We start from the raw sequence: 20,716 nt of genomic DNA, 5'->3' as shown, positions 1-20,716 counted from the left end.
CTATAGGTGTTAACAGTATTTAAATAAGAAAAGAATAATTCTTGATTTCTTAAACCTAATGCATAGATCAAAGTCCTTTTTCTCTATTAAGCGCGTAAACATACAATCCAATGCCTACTAAGTATTATAGAATAAATTAGAAAACTCTTATGTTGATCATAAGAGTGAAATCAATGATGAGCACTTCGTAGAACCACTTTCAAGCACATGCTTGTAGTCACCATAACCTACTAGTTCAAGAAACCAAAACCATTATTTTTGTCCAACTTCAATCCATATGTATGAAACTAACACTAATATTGTTGGTCTCATAAGGTTTAGAATCTTGTTTTGATGATAACAGATCAAATGAACTTAACATATTTGATTAAGTGAAGATTCAAGACTCAAGTGTTTTAGATCATGATCAAGTGATTCAAGTGTGTTAGATCAAGATCAAGTGCTTGACAAGTTTTTTGAAAGCTCGAACTCAAAGATAGAAGACATGATGAAGCTAAAGACAATTGAAGCTTGAAGTCAAGATAAACATAAAGAATGAAAGCAATGCATGAAGACTTAGTGTTTAGAAAGTTATAGCCTTCAAAAGTCTCATGTAAGTATTTCGCAAATTTCGATATAAATGTTTGAAACTCTTAAGAATTATTATTGACTTAGAGACCTATTTTTGAAAACCTCGGAAAATATTTTAAAGTCTCATTTAAGTTTTCCAAGATTAACGCGTTGAAAATCAAAGTTTTGGGAAAGTTGTAAGAGTGAACGATTGACCTGATTCAATTAGTTGACTAACATATTTATGCTAAATGAAAATAAATACACAAAACAAGATCAGGCAACTGATGAAACACCATCAGGTGGCTGATATTTTTACTTTGTTAAAATCTGAATAGACATAATAGAGACAAGCGACTAACCTCATAGGCTTAGGTGACTGACCCCATTTCGTGTTTGAAAATTTACTGAATTTTAAAAATCAAACGACTGACCCTGTGAATCTTAGTCGACTGACCTTTGTATTTTTAAATTTAAAATAACAAGAGAAAGTTTCCAAATTTGATTACTTGGTCCCCAAACTTTGAGAAAACTTAGGAAACACTGCAAGTAACTTGGGGAATACAAAAATTTATTTTTTCTATCTATAAATACATGTTATACCTAAGGATTAAATACACCAACAAGCAGCAATCAATCAAATTCTCATACATTCTAAGCTATCTTGCTGAATACTTTTATTGAAAGTTCTTGCTGATTAAAAGCTCACGGTTTTTGCTCTTTCACTGAGATTTTCAAATCTAAGATAGAACCCTGGTGATATCTTCTTGAGCTTCATTCATTATATTGTTATTTTGCTGAAATATTTTGATCTTTAACTTGTACAAATCTACTCTAACTGAGAGTGTCTATTGTACGACACAAAGTTTGCTTCTTTGTATTGTTATTTTTTACGATTCAGGGTTGTTAAATCGTTGCCAAACAAGAAGGGGTATTCTTGTTATAGAGGGATCTCCACCTAAGAAGGAGAGAGGTTGTAACTTTGCCTAAGTAAAAAAGTTGGAATCCTCACAACGGTTACTTGGGGCAAGGACGTAGGCTGTAGGGCGAACCTTATAAAAAATCTAGTTCTTAGCTCTTCTCCTTACTCTCCTTAATTTTCTGCAAGAACATTATATGCATGTATGATCTTTACATCTTGTTGAATTTTGGGGATTGTTGGAATCTTGTTTTTGATCAATATTTAAAATCAGCATACTATAAATTGTTGGTTAGTTTGATATTTTCAATAAAAGTATGATTTTTGAAAATAAACAACTGAAAGATAATTTGAACTAAAAGTTTTACAAAATCAAATCTTTGAAAATTGTATTTCATTGATTGAAGTAAAAGAATAAATTCTAAGTTTGAGTTTAAACGCTGAAGTTTGTTTTTAAACTATCTTAACTTGTTTCTTGAAGTTTACCAGCTGGATTTCAATATTAAAAATTGAATTTGAGTTGAATATAAATTGATTATCAATAGAATAGTAATTGTAAAGGCTAATTAATTACTAAAAGTAAATATTACTAAAATTAAAATTCAACTAAGGAATTTGTAATACAAAGCAAATAAAGAAATTTTAAAATCCCAATTCACCCCTCTTTTGGGAGTATACCTAGATTCTCAATTGGTATCAGAGCGTTAGGTTGTAGTAAATCTTAAACTAGAAGCTACATAACGATCTCTATGGCACACGTAGGTGTATCTCCTTTTACTGAGGGTCAATCTTCCTTTAGACCACTCATCTTCTATGGTGTTAACTGCACCTTATGGAAACAATGAATGAGAATATATCTGCAAACCATTGATTGAAAATCTTGGAAAGTTGTCACACATGGTGACCTCATCTCTACCAAATTCATAGACAATAAAGAAATACCAAAAGAAGAAAAAGAGATGACAGATAATGACTTAAAATGCTGCAAATAAACTCTAATGCAATAAATGAACAATATTGTGCTCTAGATGTGAATGAGTTCAACAGGATTATGGGATGCAAATCAGTTAAAGAATTTTGGGATAAACTTGAAGTAACTTATGAAGGAACGGTTGATGTAAGAGATAGTAGAACTGATATGCTCACTAGCGAGTATGAAGCTTTTAGGATGAACCCGGATGAGACCATCACTAGTATGTACACTAGGTTCACCCACATAATAAACTCCCCAAATGCCTTAGGGAAAAATTACTCCACATATGAAATGATTTGGAAAAATACTTAGAGGACTTCCACCAATATGGGAACCTAAGGCCACAACAATTACGGAGGGAAAAAACTTGAAAAACACTTCCCTTGATGAATTGATTGGATCGCTTCTCACATATGAGATGACCATAAATGAAAGAAATTCTGAAAGTAACAAACACAAGAAATCAATAGCCCTCAAAGCTACTAAAGAAAGTTCCAGTGAAGAAGAAGAAGATAATGAATTAGACGATGATGATATAGCCTTAATTACTAGGAGACTTGGAAAATTCTTCAAGAAAAATAAGAAATTTACTCGAAAATTCAGAGGCTCAAAATTTGATAAAGGAGAAACAAGCAAAAAAGGAAACCAAGATTGAACCTCCTACATGTTATAATTGCAAAAAGGTTGGGCATATAAAACCTGATTATCCACAACTTAAGAAATACACCAAGAAGAAAAAAAGAAGGCGATGAAAGCTATTGCATGGGATGACACAAGCTCAAGCGAATCAAAAAACGAATCAAGTCATCAAGATGTGGAAAATCTCTGCTTCATGGCTAAAGATGTTGAGGTAAATTCCTATACTAGCTCATCTGAAGAATCTAGTGATGAATCATGTAGTGACTCGTGTGAAAGCATGCCTTCATATAGAGAAATTTAGGCTGAACTATTTACTTTGCATAAAAGGCTCATAAGAGTAACCAGAAGGAACTTAGCTTTAAAAAACAAAATGAAATACTCAAGAACCAACTTGAGACTTCAAAATCAGATGAAAAGGAAAAGAACTCACACATTGATGATCTCATGGATAAAATAAATAAGATGTCTCAAGACTTAGTAAAGATGCAAGTAAATGGTGAAAGTAAAAACGATTCATAAACAAGTAACATTAAAAGTAAAATTGAGGATAAAGACAAAATCATCTACAATTTCACAAAAAGGAAAGGAAAATTTTGAAAAGCTAATTGGAATACAAAGAATGTCATTAGATAAAGAAGGAATTGGATACAATGGATTTGAAAACAAGAAGAAATAAAAATCTCTATATGGGATACTTCGTAAAAGAATCAAAACATTATGCTGGCACATCTTCCAAAAATGCTTATGAACACACTACTTGCTTCTTGTGTAAAAAATGGGACATATAAAGTTTGAATGTCTATTTAAAAGGAATAATGTTAAAATCAAGAAAATATGGAGAATCAAAACTGAGAATAAACATAAAATAAAAATACTTAAGAAGGTTTGGGTACCAAAAGTAACACCTTGAACCCTTCTTGTAGGTGTGCTTTAGGACCACTCCATCAAAAAACAAATGGTACTTAGGCAGCGGGTGTTCAAGACACATGACCAGAGACAAATCAAAATTTACCACACTAATGCAAAAAGATGGTGGATATGTCACCTTCAGCGACAATGCTAAAGGTAGACTTATCGGTATAAGAAAAGTAGGTAAAGAACTGTCCTTAACCATCGATGATGTTTTACTAGTAGATGGGTTAAAACATAATCTATTTAGTATAAGTCAATTAAGTGATAAAGGTTTTGACATAATCTTTAAACAAGATAAATGCATAGTTGAAAATCGAGAAAAACATGATGTTTTATTCACCGCTAATAGGGTTGATAATGTGTATTGTATAAACTTTGAAATTCTAATATCTCAAGAAATCATATGCTTGACAGCCATAAATGAAGCTAGTTGGCTATAACATAGAAGACTAGAACATGCTAGTATGAATTTGTAATCTAAATTAGCTAAAAAGAACTTAGTTAAAGGTCTACCTAGTACAAAGTTCGTAAAAGACAAAATTTGTGACGCTTGCCAGCTTGGAAAGCAAACTAAGACAAGTTTTAAAAAGAAGAAACACATTTTCACTAGTAGGCCCTCAGAACTTATCCACTTAGATTTATTTGGCCCTACTAGAACACAAAGTTTAGGAGGAAAGCAAATATGCTTTTGTCATTGTTGATGACTACTCCAAGTTTACCTGGGTACTCTTCTTAGCCTCCAAAGATGAAGCTTGCAAGATGTTAATTAACTTGTGCAAGAGACTCCAAAATGAAAAAGGGTATGGAGTTTCTAAATATCAAAAGTGATCAAGGAAGAGAATTTAAAAATAAAAAAATTGATAAATTTTGTAATGAACATGGAATAAATCACAATTTTTCAGCACCACGAACTCCTCAACAATATGGAGTTGTTGAAAGGAAGAATAAGTCTCTTCAAGAAATGGCTAGGACCATGCTTAATGAGCATAAATTACCTAAGTATTTTTGGGCTGAAGTGGTAAATACCGCATGTTATATGACGATTAAAGTTTCCATAAGATCAAGCCTAGATAAGACCCCCTATGAATTATGGAAAGGAAGACATCCTAACATATCTTATTTTCATGTATTTAGATGTAAGTGTTTTGTATTGAATGATAAAAAAAACTTAGGAAAATTTGATGCAAAATCAGATGAAGGAATTTTCCTAGGGTATGCATTAAATAGTAAAGCATTCAAAATCTACAACAACAGAAAACTCACAATCATAGAATCAATACATGTAGCATTTGATGAGGCAAATCCATTCACTAAAACAATTGATATCGAGGAAGCTGAAACAATACAAAAAATAGAAGACTTAGAAATTAAAAAAATAAAAAATGAGAACAATGAATCAACCTCAAATGATGAACCTACAAATAAATCTGAACTACTTAAAGAATGGAAGTTTTTAAGAAATCGCCCAAAAGACCAAATCATTGGTGAACCTTCACGTGGTGTGTCCACTAAATCCTCATTGAAAAATCTATGTAATCATTACACATTTTTATCCCAAGAGGAACCCAAGAATATAGAAGAAGCCTTAAATGATGATTATTGGATAGAAGCTATGCAAGAAGAATTAAATTAGTTTGAAAGAAGTAAAGTATGGAAATTAGTTCCTAGACCCGATGACCATTTAGTAATAGGAACCAAATGGGTATTTAGGAATAAAAAGGATGAAAATGAAATTGTAGTGCGTAACAAGGCTAGACTTATTGCTCAAGGATATAATCAAGAAGAAGGAATAAACTATGATGAGACCTTTGCTCCCGTAGCTAGAATAGAAGCCATAAGAATGTTATTAGCCTATGCATCTCATAAAGAATTCAAAATCTATCAAATGGATGAGAAGAGTGCATTTTTAAATGGATTTATAAATGAATAAGTCTATGCTGCACAACCTCTGGGTTTTGAGGATATTCATAACCCTAATCATGTGTTTAGATTAACAAAAGCACTATATGGACTAAAACAAGCCCCTAGAGTTTAGTATGAGCGGTTGAGTGGATTTCTATTGGATAATGGCTTTTTAGAGGAAAAGTGGACAATACATTATTTATTAAATCTAAAAATGACTTATTAATCAAACCCATGCGGATGATATCATTTTTGGTGCTACAAACGAAGACCTATGTAAAGATTTTGCACAGTGTATGCAAGATGAATTTGAAATGAGTATAATGGGAGAATTGATTTACTTCCTAGGACTTCATATTAAGCAAGCCAAAAATGGAACCTTCATAAATCAAACAAAATATATAAGGGTTATGATTAAGAAGTTTGATTTGGAAGGTAGCAAACTTATAGGAACCCCAATGAGTACGTCTGTAAGTCTTGATAAAGACGAAAAAGGAAAATCAGTAGATATGAAATATTATCGAGGCATGATAGGAAGTCTACTATATTTGATAGCTAGTAGACCAGACATTATGTTCAGTGTATGCATGTGTGCCCGGTTTCAAGCAACCCCTAAGGAATCACACCTGATAGCCGTCAAACAAATCTTAAGATATCTTATAGGTACCATTAACTTGGGTCTATGGTATCCTAAGGACACTGGCTTTAAGATGATTAACTATTTGGATGCCGATTATGTTGGATGTAAAATTGATAGAAAATACACAAATGGTACTTGTAACTTTCTAAGAAGATCTCTTATGTCTTGGTTCTCCAAGAAGCAAAATTTCGTAGCCCTATCTACTATTGAAGTTGAGTATGTGGTAGCAGGTAGCTGTTGTGCACAATTTCTCTACATGAAGCAACAATTAAAAGATTTCAATTTGGAAAATTCAGCTATACCTATAAAGTGTGATAATACCAGCACCATAAATATTTCCAAAAATCACATATCACACTCAAGAACCAAGCATATAGACATAAGTCATCACTTCTTAAGAGATTATGTGCAAAAAGAAGACATCTTACATGAATTTGTAAATACAAGTGATCAATGGGCTAATATATTTACAAAACCTCTTCCAGAAGATAGGTTTATCTCTATAAGATGAGAACTAGTCTTATTGCACAATAGAGAAGTTGTTTACAGAGAAAATTGGATGTGTAGCCAAAAATATATTAAAAGGCAAGTAAGGTTAGGCGACTGAAAATTAAGTCGTAATTGACTGAACTCTCTCCAACTTTCTCAGTTTTCAGGATTAGTAAGGTCAGGTGATTGACTCTCTGAGCTTCAGTCGACTGACTCACTATTGTTTGGGTAAAACTAAAATGCGCTAAAATTGTTAGGTGATTGACCCTCGATATCAGTTGATTGACTAACTGTGCTTTAAATACCGAACATGCGTAAAACCCTAAATTTTCAAAACCCCAGGCATCTGACCCTATTTCTCTCTTCACCTCCACCTGTTCTCCTTCGATCCCAAGTGCTCCCTCACTCATAATCCTTTGTTTAATCTCTGAAGAACATCATCCTTCTTCATTCTCATCATATTTTAAAGGATTTCATCATTCATATTTTCTGAAATCATTAAGCCAAGAATGAAAAATACAGCAACAAAAGGTTCTACTTCGGGGAAGGATGATAACAACAATTTCAAGAAAATAGCTTGTAGCTCCACACGCGAAGCGGCTATATAGAGAGCATCTTCGTTTAACTGAACCTATATTGGTAAGGTCTTAGACACAACTTTCTTTGAAAAAGACTTTCCCAACATTTTACCCATGTTTAGAACCTTAGGATGGAAAAAGTTTATTACTTATCAGGCTAAAGGACTATATTCGAACTTAGTAAAAAAAGTTTATGCAAATATGGTTAAAGAAGACACAGTAACCACTACCAAAGTCATTGGAAAGCACTTGCCTTTACACCACAGACCTTAGCAACAATTTTCAATATCTGACAAGGTGAGTTTGAGTGTTCATCTTTTGGACAATCTTGGATTATGACACAAGATTTCACCCATGAAGAATTTCTATCACCGGTCATGATTAAGGAACCTATCTATTTTGGTTATCCTCCATCATACAAACAACTTAATCTTTAGGCACAAATCCTCCAAAAGCTGATTACACACAACATTTTGCCTCAAGTAGGATCACACGACTACATTTCATATTTGGATTGTTTTGTTATGTGGTGCTTACTCAAAGGGAAAAAGCTTGATTTATCAAGCTTAATTCTCAAATGGATGATCTCTAGAGAAAAAGCCTGCACAGTAATTCTTCCATATGGTGGCATTCTGAATCTTATATTTGCTCATCTAAACATCACTTCTCCATCTGAACTCTTCTTTAAGCGAACCCATTATGATCTCTTTTCATTCACTACTCTTAAGCAAATGGGTTATGAGAAACATGAGCAAGGTTGGTTTCCTAAATTGGGTAGGAGATAAAGACAAGTTCCTGATCCACAACCACCTATTCAGCAACCAGCTCCGCAACCTACTCCTTAAGCTGGTGATGCACTTTCATGGTTCCTTGCTTATCATCAACAGTTCACTGATTTTAGTGGAGATATGAGATCTAGACTTAGCACATTTCAGGAAAATTTTTCATTTCATCAAGTTAACTACTCTTCATTAGATCAACGACTTGGTAGTATTTAAAAGTCAAGGTGTAGTCCCAAGAGGGGGGGGGGGGTGAATTGGGTTATTAAAATTTTCTTTGTAAATCTTGTATGAATTCATAACCTTTTGTTAATTTAGCAAACGCACAATGAGGCTTAGATATTTAACTAATCCACAATCCACACACAATCTCAACACAAGTAAACAATAACCAAATAATCCAACCAATCACAATAAACAAACTACAACACTTTGTTGATTCCAAACACTCAAAGAGGAGTTTGGTTATAGCCCTACGTGAATGAATATGATTCAAGCCTTGTTATAAATGAAATTTATTTGCTTTCTTTCAACTAAGATTTTCGCAAACAATTAATCAATGTACTCCCTTTAAGGTTTCCACAAAGGATTAATCAACGTACTTTCTTAAGTTAAAAATCTTCTTAACCTCGGTTTTAGCTTCCTGCACCTTAAATACATACCACACAATTTATATACGTAGAAAATAAAGAGAAAGGGTAGAGAGTGAAACCAAGATTTTTACGAGGTTCGGCTTATACCCAACCTACGTCCTTGCCTTAAGCCAATACCACCTAAGGATTTCACTATATCGTTCTTTTCCAGGTGGAACAAACTGTTACAAGCCTCCTTAAGGGTAGATCCCCCTTTCCAAGCGATACCCCATGCTTGGTCCAACGATCCAATCAACCTTGAACCGTAAAAAACTACAAGAACAAGAACAAGAACTTGTGTGCAAAAGATGCTCTCAGATAGAGCTGATTAGTACAATTTAAATCACTAATATACTTCAAAGTAAAAGTCAATATGCAATGAAATTGAAGCTCAAAATAAATTTATCACCGGGTTGTTCTTTCTATGATTGAAAGATTCAAAATTTGTGCTCAATTTTAGTGAATGAATCTTAGCAATACTTAGAAGAGAATGTCAACAAGATGTGAATGAGAAACCCTTTGAGAGTTGAGAGCAATTTAGAGTATTTGATTGCTGAAAGTATTTCTTGGTAATTAAATCTTTTTCCTTGGGGACTATATATAGAGTTTAAAAAGTGTATTCCTTGTTTCCCAAGTTTACTTGGAGTATTTCCCAAGTTTACACAAAGTTTGGAGCCCAAGGAACAATTTTTAGAAACTTTCTCATACTGAATTTTTCAAAAATATACGATTGTCAGTTGCCTATCAAAAAGGGGTTAGGCGCCTATTAAATTAAAATTAGTTTAAATTTTGAAATTCAGTGCACTTTCAGTTGCTTGGGAAAACACAATCAGGCGCCTCAGATGGCACATTCAGGCGCCTGTCAGGACCAGTTCAGAAGCCTGGCAGCATTCTGTTTGCCCATCTTAAAAAAACATTAATGGTGAGTTGCCTGAGGTATTTTGGGTTAGGCGCCTGAGTATTTCAATTTTTTTTTTTTAAGACTTTCATTTCAAAACCTCATTTTTCTCTTTGGAACTTTTAATTTGTAACTCTGAAGATTATTTTTCAAGGTCTTAAGAATGGGTCTCTAGGTCTTTGATTATTCCTAAAGAGCTTCAATGCATTTATATTGACTTTAAGTTTGAAGTACTTACATATGATTTCCTTAAGACTCTAAAATTTTCAACTCTTGAAGTCATTATGTGTATCCTTACTTTGAGTCCATCTTGTCTTGAGCTTCAACATTCTTTGTGCTTTCATAGAATTTGACAAACTTTTATTTGAGCTTTCCTTAGATCACTTGATTTGGATGTAAGCTTTCAATGCATTCTTGTGATCATTTGATGTAGGCATCATACTCTTGAGATTACTTGATCTTGAGCTTCTAAGATTAGTTTCTTGAAACATCACCACTTGAACCAAATCATGTTAAATTCCCTTGATTGTTATCATCAAAATAAGAGTCGTAAGCCTTGTTAGGCCAACAGTATTGAACAACATATAGTTGGTTCTTCACGAGGAAAGGACCCAATGGAAATAAGTGAAGTAGGATCTGAAGATGACGAAAACGAAGAAGATAATGCTGAAGAAGGAGATGAAGAAGACGGAGTAGATGAAGATGACAAAGATGATGATGATGATGGTGTAGATACTGGAGCTTCTTAGATTTACTCTTCTTTGAACATTCTATGTTTATATTACAAACCAGCTTTGTATTATGTTCTTTTTACATGCTTTTTGGATTTATTGTTTATCTATTTAAGCTTGCTCCATCGTATTACTCTTATGTTTTTTTTACTGCTCTTTGCCCTAGCATTTATATATATTTTCTTCATATCTTACTCTTTTTGATTGATGTCAAAAGGGGAGAATTTTTGGGCAAAAATTGAGCATGAAGTATTATCCTAAATTCTAATATGATGTGATATTAAGCATGATATTACTGAGCATGATCCTGAATATGACGTGATATTAAGTATGATATTGATAGTAATCTTGATATATGAGTATAATATTGAAATTGATCTTCGAAATATACACTAAGTTAGTATGCATTCATGATACATATGTTTAAATACTGACATACCTCACAAATATTGTTGAGTTGATGCTTATTGTAAAGGGGAGCATTATAAAGGCTTACTCATTTTTTGCTCTTTGTTTGTCATCATCAAAAAGGGGAAGATTGTTGGCCTTACAAGGGTTAGAATCTTGTTTTGATGATAACAAATCAAAGTAACTTAACATATTTGATTAAGTGAAGATTCAGGACTCAAGTGTTTTAGATCAAGATCAAGTGATCCAAGTGTGTCAGATCAAGTTCAAGTGCTTGACAAGTCTTTTGAAAGCTCAAACTCAAAGATAGAAGACATGATGAAGCTAAAGACTATTGAAGCTTGAAGTCAAGATAAACATGAAGAATGAAAGCAATGCATGAAGACTTAGTGTTTAGAAACTTATAGTCTTAAGAAGTCTCATGTAAGTACTTCGTAAATTTCGATATAAATGTTTGAAACTCTTAGGAACCATTATTGACTTAGAGACCTATTTTTTAAAACCCCGAAAAATATTTTAAAGTCTCATTTAAGTTTTCCAAGATTAACGTGTTGAAAATCAAAGTTTTTGGAAAGTTGTAAGATCAGGCAACTGACATGATTCAATCAGTTGACTGACATATTTTTTCTAAATAAAAATGAATTCATAGAACAAGATCAGGCGACTAATGAAACATGGTCAGACGACTGACAATTTTACGTTGTTAAAATCTGAACAGACAAAATAAGGACAAGCGACTGACCTTATAGGCTTAGGCAATCGACCCCATTCTATGTTTGAAAATTTGCTAAATTATAAAGAATCAGGTGATTGACCCTGTGAATCTTAGTCGACTACCCTTCGTATTTTTAAATTTAAAACCGTGAGGTAAAGTTTCCAAATTTGATTACTTGGTGTCCAAACTTTGAGAAAATTTGGGAAACACTACAAGAACTTGGGGAATATGAAAAATTATTTTTTCTATCTATAAATACATGTTAAACCTAAGGATTAAATATATCAACAAGTAGCAATCAATCAAATTCTCATACATTTTAAGCTATCTTCCTAAATACTATGCTGAAAGTTCTTGCTGAGTTCTTGATGATTAAAAGCTCACGGTTCTTACTCTTTCATTGAGATTTTCAAATCTAATATAGAATCCTGGTGATATCTTCTTGAGCTTCATTCACTATATTGTTATTTTGCCGAATTATTTTGATCTTTAACTTGTACAAATCTGCTTTAAGTGAGAGTGTCTATTGTACGACACAAAGTATGCTTCTTTGTATTGTTCTTTTTGATTATTCAGGGTTGTTAAATCATTGCCTAGCAAGAAGGGGTATTCTTGTTAGAGAGGGATCTCCACCCGAAAAGGAGAGAGGTTGTAACTTTGCCTAAGTAAAAAAGTTGGAATCCTCACAACACTTGCTTTGGGCAAGGACGTAGGCTACAGGCCGAACCTTGTAAAAAATATGGTTTTAGCTCTTCTCCTTACTCTCTTTAATTTTCTGCAAGAATATTATATGTTTGTATGATCTTTACATCTTACTAAATTTTGGGGATTGTTGGAATCTTGTTTTTTATCAATATTTAAAATCAGCATACTATAAATTGTTGGTTAGTTTGATATTTTCAATAAAAGTCTGATTTTTGAAAATAAACAACTGAAAGATAATTTGAACTAAAAGTTTTACAAAATCAAATCTTTGAAAATTATATTTCATTGATTGAAGTAAAAGAATAAATTCTGAGTTTGAGTTAAAACGCTAAAGTTTGTTTTTAAACTATCTTAACTTGATTCATGAAGTTTACTTGCTGGATTTTAATATTAAAAATTGAAATTGAGTTGAATATAAATTGATTATCAATAGAATAGTAATTGTAAAGGCTAATTAATTACAAAAAGTAAATATGTCTGAAATTAAAATTCAACTAAGGAATTTGAAATACAAAGCAAATAAAGAAAATTTAAAATCCCTATTCAGCCCTCTCTTGGGAGTATACCTAGATTCTCAAATATGTTGCACAATGTGTTCAAATGTTTTTCCTGATTTGCAGTTGTGTGTAGATAAAATTAATGCTTACTTGCATCAATCGCGACAATGAGTCCTAACTTTTGAAAGTTGTAATTGTTCGATTATTTTTTTGAACTTATGGTAGTAAATGTTCATGATAATAGAAGCATGGTTGAGCAGAGTACTTATGTCAAAGCAAGCATCTCTTCCTATATAGGGTTGTAATTGAAATTTTTGTAGGCAAATGCTACACTTGATAACAATTTTGTATAAGATGATAAAGCTTTTTCCTCACACCAAGTTTTTATAGTGGCATACATTTTGAGCTTTTTACCAAAGTCAGTAAAAATAATTCATTGTGATTGTTTCCTTTTTTATTTATTTATTTATAAATCAAGTCAATATTGAATTTTCTTGATCATTTGGTTGCATATGTTGCAACCAAAAATTGAGCGACCTTCACAATCCCTCCTCACGATCACCTAAAAAGAGATAAATAAGCAAGGCTTTGAGGACCCGGGGTGTACTCTGAGGGATGTTTCCAATGCATAAGTTAGGGATTGGCTTGAGAGGTTTTTTATGCAATAGTAAAGTAGAGTTTAGAATGAGATACCTTAGCCTCTTCTTCAAGTCCCTATTTATAGTGAAGGATTTTGACATGAGGGTGATACACCATTTATTGGTGAGTTATGGCGCGGGTGTGAATCGCTCCTATTATTACCCCGTTGGTGAGGATCATTCTAGCCATTATAAGGCAGACATCAATTGCTCTGGCATGGTGGTTGGCTTGGGCGGTAACTCCCCTCATTAATGTTGTGCTCTGGTCTCCTCTAGGTAGGTGATATATTTTGGGTATATCAGTTGCCCCCCTTTAGTTTTGAAGTTTGAAATTCGTTTCCGAAGTTTGAAATTCGTTTCCAAATTTTGAAAGTTGTTCTCGTTAGGCTTTGTGGAGCCTAGTTGTGTCTGATCTGGATGATGACCCGATTCGAAATAATGTTGCATGTTTTATTTTATTTTATTTCATTTTATTTTATTATTATTATTACCCTCTTCGTTGCTTCTTTATCTACAGCTTGCCGAGCTGGGTTTGGGGCGCGCTTCGGCTTACCCGAGCTGATCCAACTGTGCTTTTGGCTTTGTCGAGTAGCTCTTCATTAGGCCTTTGTGTCAAGTAGCTCTTCGTGGGGGCATTTTTTCCAAGTAGCTCACCGTGGGGCATTTTTACCGAGCAGCTTATCATGGGGTATTTTTGTCGAGCACTAAGTAGCTCATCATGGGGCATTTGTGTCAAGTAGCTCTTTGTGGGCATTTGTGTCGAGTAGCTTTTCATGAGACATTTGTGCCGAGCAGCTCTTTTGGGTTAGTCTTCTTTGCCTAATGAGTCGTGCTCATCTTTTGGGCATCTTCTAGTCTCATGAGTGTTGCTCATCAGTTGGGCCGATCTTCTTTGCCTAATGAGTTGTGCTCATCTTCTAGGCATCTTCAGGCCTCATGAGCATCGCTCATCGGTTGAGCCATCTTCATGTCTCAATTGAGTTGATTTTTCTTTACCCAATAAGCTGTGCTCATTTTTTGGGCTATTTACCTACTTGAGAATTAGGCAAGGATGACTGCTTTAACACTTCAATACATCTGTGCATCTCTCCTCCTGCTGGGCCTTGAAATGTGTAGCAACATTGTCTTCTCCAATAGAAATACCAGCCTCATGTTTTGAAGATGTTAAAGTGTGATAATCATACTGGATTTGAAACAGACTTATTACAAACCATGGACAACTTGCCTTGTCAAATAAGATTGGATTTGGTAGGAGGCTTAACAAGCATTCTTGCATCAGAAGAATGGTTTTGTTCTCACAAACTAACTTGATCAAAGGAACCTCTCTAGGAGGGATGCTACCCATGGGCCGATTCCATGCTTACTGAATTTTGATTTCACGGACTATGGGATGCAAATCCTGCAAGTCTGTGAACCTAACAAAGAAGGTAATGCTTTTATCAATGCATCTTTTGCGAGTATGGTTTTGACAGTTGAGGTTAATTAAGGGAGAATTGCCTAATCGATCTGTTCAATTCCTGAGATTACATTTCCGCGACCTCTAATGCCGTGATCGAGATCCTATTTTTCCACTCCTACCTAGGGTTTTTTCCCTTCCTCGTTCTCTTTACTATTCTAGGGTTTTGAAAAAGGCAGCAACAAAAATTTTTTAGTCTAAAAACAGTGAGCTCCTGGATCCCAAATCGATATGAACAAATGGGTGATTTTTTTATTTCAAAATTGAAGATTCAACATTTAATGGTGTTGGATGCTCTTTGCGTCATCCGATGAGGGGTGGATGATTCATTTGAGTTCTAGTTCTAGTTTGTTGATGGAGATAAAGTGTAAGTTGTCTTTCCGACGATGAGGATGACTATGTTTTCTCCATCTCAGATATGCTGGGTACTATGGAATTATTGAATCTAATTATATATATATATATATATATATATATATATATGGGTTTTGATGCCGAGATGGTTGTTCAATCCGAGAGGTAAATACAATTTTGATTTTGTAGGGGTCAAAGCTATGTGTACGATGGTTGTGTGTACACCATGTGTTCGACCATTTGCGGCTTTGAGTTTTGCAGATGTCTCAGTTTCTTTTCTGGTTGGATTTCATATCCGATTGGTTGTTGCACCAATTTTATGGTTGTTCTGTCTTTGTTTTAGATCGAAGGCTATTCCCAGTTGGATTTTTCAGACATGGGGTTGCAAACTTGGAAGTGACTCATGCGCGTGGTAGATTGAAGTTTGAGATTGAGATATGCGAGATGTCTACCATTGTCGATAGTGATTTTGTTACTATTTGTTTTGATTATGGTGTAGATTTTTCAGCTGATTGGGCTCCAAGTGCTCGATAGAATGTCACTAAGGAGCTCGGTTTTGTTGTTTGGGGTTTTGTTGATTGCAATTGCTACAATGGTGCAATGTGCATTGCAATTTCAACTCAAATTTCCAATTGCAATTTCAAATTCACTAGTTAGAGCACTTTTTAACACACATGAATGTTCAATAGTCATTATTGCCAACCCATGGTGCATTCGGCCAACCCATTTGAATTTCAAAGCTTGACTTTGTTTATTTGACTGGTAGTGCAGCTATCATAACCCCACTATGCATTTGGGGCATAGGTAATTGTTCAATCAATTAAATAACTTGAACATTCTATTAATTATTATTAGTCATTAAGGTGGAGCTCTTCAAGCGTTGAAACTGTGGCATCTATTTGTTTTTTTTTTTAGAATTATTATTGTATGATGGAGAAAAAATCATACCTCGAGAATAGGCACGTTGACTACATAAATCTTGCACATAGAAACTTCAATTGCAGTCGAATTCGCATTAGATCTGGAATTTCCCAATATCACAAGCTGGGTCCTGGTTATTCATCCGTAAATTTTCTTACTTGGCTTCTTCAACACGAGCAAAACGCCATTGACATGCTTGAACGTGATAAACCTGTACCCTTTACTTTTCTCGGTAACCTTGCCAAGGATCGTGACGGCTTCTTCAAGGCCACCATAGGTGGAGAAGATATTGTAGAGGTTCTTAATGGCATTATCCCACCCAAGGCAGCGAATGAAGAGCTTGCGCTGGGTAGGGTCCCGATCAGCGATGGATCGGATGGTGTTGAGTACGTCTAGGTGTCGGACGGCGGCATTTTGGACGATCTCAATCAAGCCAATGCATTGACCTTCAATTATTTGATTAGTCATGATCAAGAATTGAAAGAGAAAACCTCTCAAGAAGTTCCCGCAGACGGCACCAACTATTGCAGCCAAAAATTGAACAACCTTCACGATCCCTGATCACGACCACCTGAAAAGAGATAAATAAGTAAGGCTTGGAGGACCTGGGGTGTACTCCGGGGGATCTCTCCGATGCCTAAGTTATGGATTGACTTGAGAGATTTTTTATGCTATAGTAAAGTAGAGTTTAGAATGAGATACCTTAACCTCTTCTTCAAGTCCTTATTTATAGTGAAGGAGTTTGACACGAGGGTGATACACCATTTATTGGTGAGTTATGGCGTGAGCGTGAATCGCTCCTATTATTACCCCATTAGTGATGATCGCTCTGGCCATTATAAGGCGGGCATCAATTGCTTCGGCATGGCGGTTCTCTTGAGCGGTAACTCGCCTCATTAATGTCGCGTTCTAGTCTCCTTTAGGTAGGTGATATATTTTGGGTATATCAACATCAAAATTGCACCTATAAAAAAAGCATGCAAAAAATGAAATGATTGTAAATTTTCCTTCAAAATGCCTTTATACTATCATAAAATCAAAGTAGAATTTGGACGTTAAGTAGAAACTAAAAATACATGCTCTTGTTCAGTCGCCTAGAAAAATAAAAGGTTTAGTTTTTCCCTTCCCTTTCATGTTTGCACTTTAATTTTATTTTTAATCAAATGAATAAAAATATAAGATGGAAAAAGAAGAGAAAAGTTTGAAAGTTAAACGGTAGAAGTAGAGGAAAAGGGAGGAAAATAGGAAGAAAACGAAGAGATTTAGTCATGGTTGTTTGAAAATAATTGTCTAATGGTGGTGAAGGGTAGCTTTAGTTTTTGTGAATGTAGAAGGAGGAAGTGAGGAGTTCAAATAAATAAATAAAAATGGAAGTTAGACACAATCAACTACTACATCTTTTAGTGGAGAATCTGTAGGGGTGGAAATAGAAATGAATAGGCAGAACTAAGAAGGAATTAATTGTTGTGAGAAACTAATAGTTAAAATTAAGGGCGAAATAAACATGAAAAATCAAGGTATAAAAACATAAGCATAGCCTGAAAAATTAAATCATATAATCATGGAAAGATAATGAACAATAACATTTAGAAATATAAAGTCACAAGTTAAACGAAGATTCATACAATTCAAATGATATATATATATATATATATATATATATATGTATGTATGTATATATATATTGAATGTCCATTCAATTTGTCAAATAATGCACAAAATACTGAAAAGCTAGTTGAAAATTAATTATAATAATGCTTGAAATCTAAAGAGTTGCAGAAGATTAACAGGAAGTGGTTAGAATATGATATGTAGGACGTAGATACATTTCTAGTTTGAATGAATAAATAGGTAAGAGGGGAGTAGGAAGAAAAAGAGGATATTTAGTCATGACTATTTATAAATGATTAATTGATGGTGGTGAAGGGTAGCTATGGTTTTTATGAATTTGGGATGAGGAAGTTGGGGGAGTTCAAATAAATAAATAAATGAAGGAAGTTAGACACGCTTAATAGCTACATTTTTTAGTACGAATTCATAGAGCTGGAAATTGAAACGAAAGGCCAAAGCTAAGAAGGAAATAATTGTTGTGAGAAACTGATGGTTAAAATTCAGTGCAAAGTAGACATGAAAAATTAAGGTATAAAAATATAACCATAACTTGAAAAATTAAATCATATCGTCATGGAAAGATAATTCACAATAAAATTTTTAGAAATATTAAATCACAAACTAAAATGAAAATTCATACAATCCATTCAATTTGTCAAATAATGCATAAAAACACTAAGAAGATAGTTGAAAATTAATTTTGATAATATTGCTTGAAATTTGAGGAGCTGTGGAAGATTAATGGGAATCTATTGGGATATGATATTTAGGATGTAGATGACATTTCTATTTTAAAGGAATGAATATAAAGAGTAAGATTAGGACTTTACTTTTAATCATTTTGAAAACAAGCAAATTTTTTCCTTTATGCTTTTGGGAGTAGTTTAATAAAAAAAAATAACAAAAAGTTATAAATTGTTATTAGTTGGTTAATCTTCTTTACAAAATGTTATAATATTCAAAGTTTGATCATACAATATAGTATAAGTATTTATTGTGCACAATATATTATAATGCAAAGTAGTATTACAAATAAGAGAATAAATATCACAAAACCTATGAAACAGTCACAAATAGTTACAATACACAATGCACAATACACAAGTCTCATAATTAATAACCAACAATTATTGTACGAACTCTTTAAAGAAATCCAACCATTATTTCTTTCTTTAGGCTTATATTTCTCAACATGGCTCATAGATGTAAACCCAATCTTTTAAACATTAAACTAAATAGTTAATATATTGATCATTTTCCTGTCTATAGTTCCAACTCTAATTACCCAAAATTAAAGAGGAATAGGACAGATTTGACAATCCTATTAGAGTACTACTAAAATATAATTTTTTTTTCTATGTATAAATGAAAGTAAACACATAATTTTCAATTGATAAAACTAATTAGTTTGTTCATTGGGCTAGCCAGCAGCTTGGGTTTTAAAACTATGCTTACGAGCTATGTTGGAGATCATCATGTCATTGTTTTAATCTTTAGACTCCACTTCTCAAATTTGATCTTATGAAAACACATCCCACTCTAAGACTCACTTCTAAAATTTAATATCCTCACCTTATGTGTTGGATTTGTGTTTTCATATTAAATGGAACGTATGCATCGGGAAAAGCATGGTGAAGCAAAGAACAAGGAAGCTGGTTGCAGGAACAAACTATCGGCTGTTTGGTCAACGATGATTGACGGTTTTGGTCTTGGCAGATAATTGTCGAAAATTTTAGCCTGCAAGAGACATATCTCAATACTAAACTGTTGACAGTTTGCTGAAACTGTTGACGGTTTCGTTCGGTGCATATAACGAATTTTGAATTGGGAGATCAGCAGTTGGGGAGATTTGGAGGATTTTCCTCCGAAATTTGCTGTAGAAGTGTTTTAGTTGTATTCTAAGTCTTCTGTATGCATAGAGTTAGAATATAAACCATATTTTTTAACCCTTGATGTAAGCTTAACAAATTGATAGTGAAAATCAGCCGCTTGCTTCCGTGGACGTAGGCACATTGCCGAACCACGTAATTTATTGTGTTGTGTTCTTATTGCTTTCCTTTATTCTCTTTGTAAGTGATTGTGTTTCTGTATATTCATCGTTGGTTGCAATGCCTAAGATCTCTTCAGTGAAGTTCAATGTTGTTAAGTTCGATCGAATGAAAAATTTCAGACTTTGGTAGAGGAGGGTTAAGGATTTGTTGGTGCAGCAAGGTATGGTGAAGGCACTATACAGAGAGCAGCCGGAAGGCATAGACGACATGAGTTAGAAGGAGTTAGGAGTGAAGGTTGTTAGCTTTGGTGTATTCCCAATAGTCGGGTGAATTGGGTATTTAAAAATTATCGCCTAGGTTAAACCAAATCAATAATGTTACTCAACCTAGGGTTTGTCTATGCAAAAATAAACCTAATCATTCACAATAAAACATACACTTGTAGTAAATAAATTGCGGAAATGTAAAGAACACGCATGATATGTTATTGGGGTTCAGCCAACCGTGCCTACATCCCCGCCTCTAACTCGCAAGCCCGAGGATTCCATTAATACTCACTTAACGGGTGGAGCGACACCTAATACAACCAGGTCAATTAGCATAGGGCTGACCTCAATCTTTACCAATTCTCCTTGCGGGGCGGAGAAGGCCCTAACAATCCTTACGGGCTGGATTACTGCCACCTTAGGCCACGCCTGGAATACAACAATATTTTCACAATATAACTAGTACAGTGATTATGCTTCTCAAGTAAAGCATATATGCACCCCAATACGCAC

This window comes from Malania oleifera, chromosome 4, assembly GCF_029873635.1.
Source record: "Malania oleifera isolate guangnan ecotype guangnan chromosome 4, ASM2987363v1, whole genome shotgun sequence".
Classification (NCBI taxonomy): Eukaryota; Viridiplantae; Streptophyta; class Magnoliopsida; order Santalales; family Ximeniaceae; genus Malania; species Malania oleifera.
Note: the sequence above shows the minus strand (reverse complement) of the source record.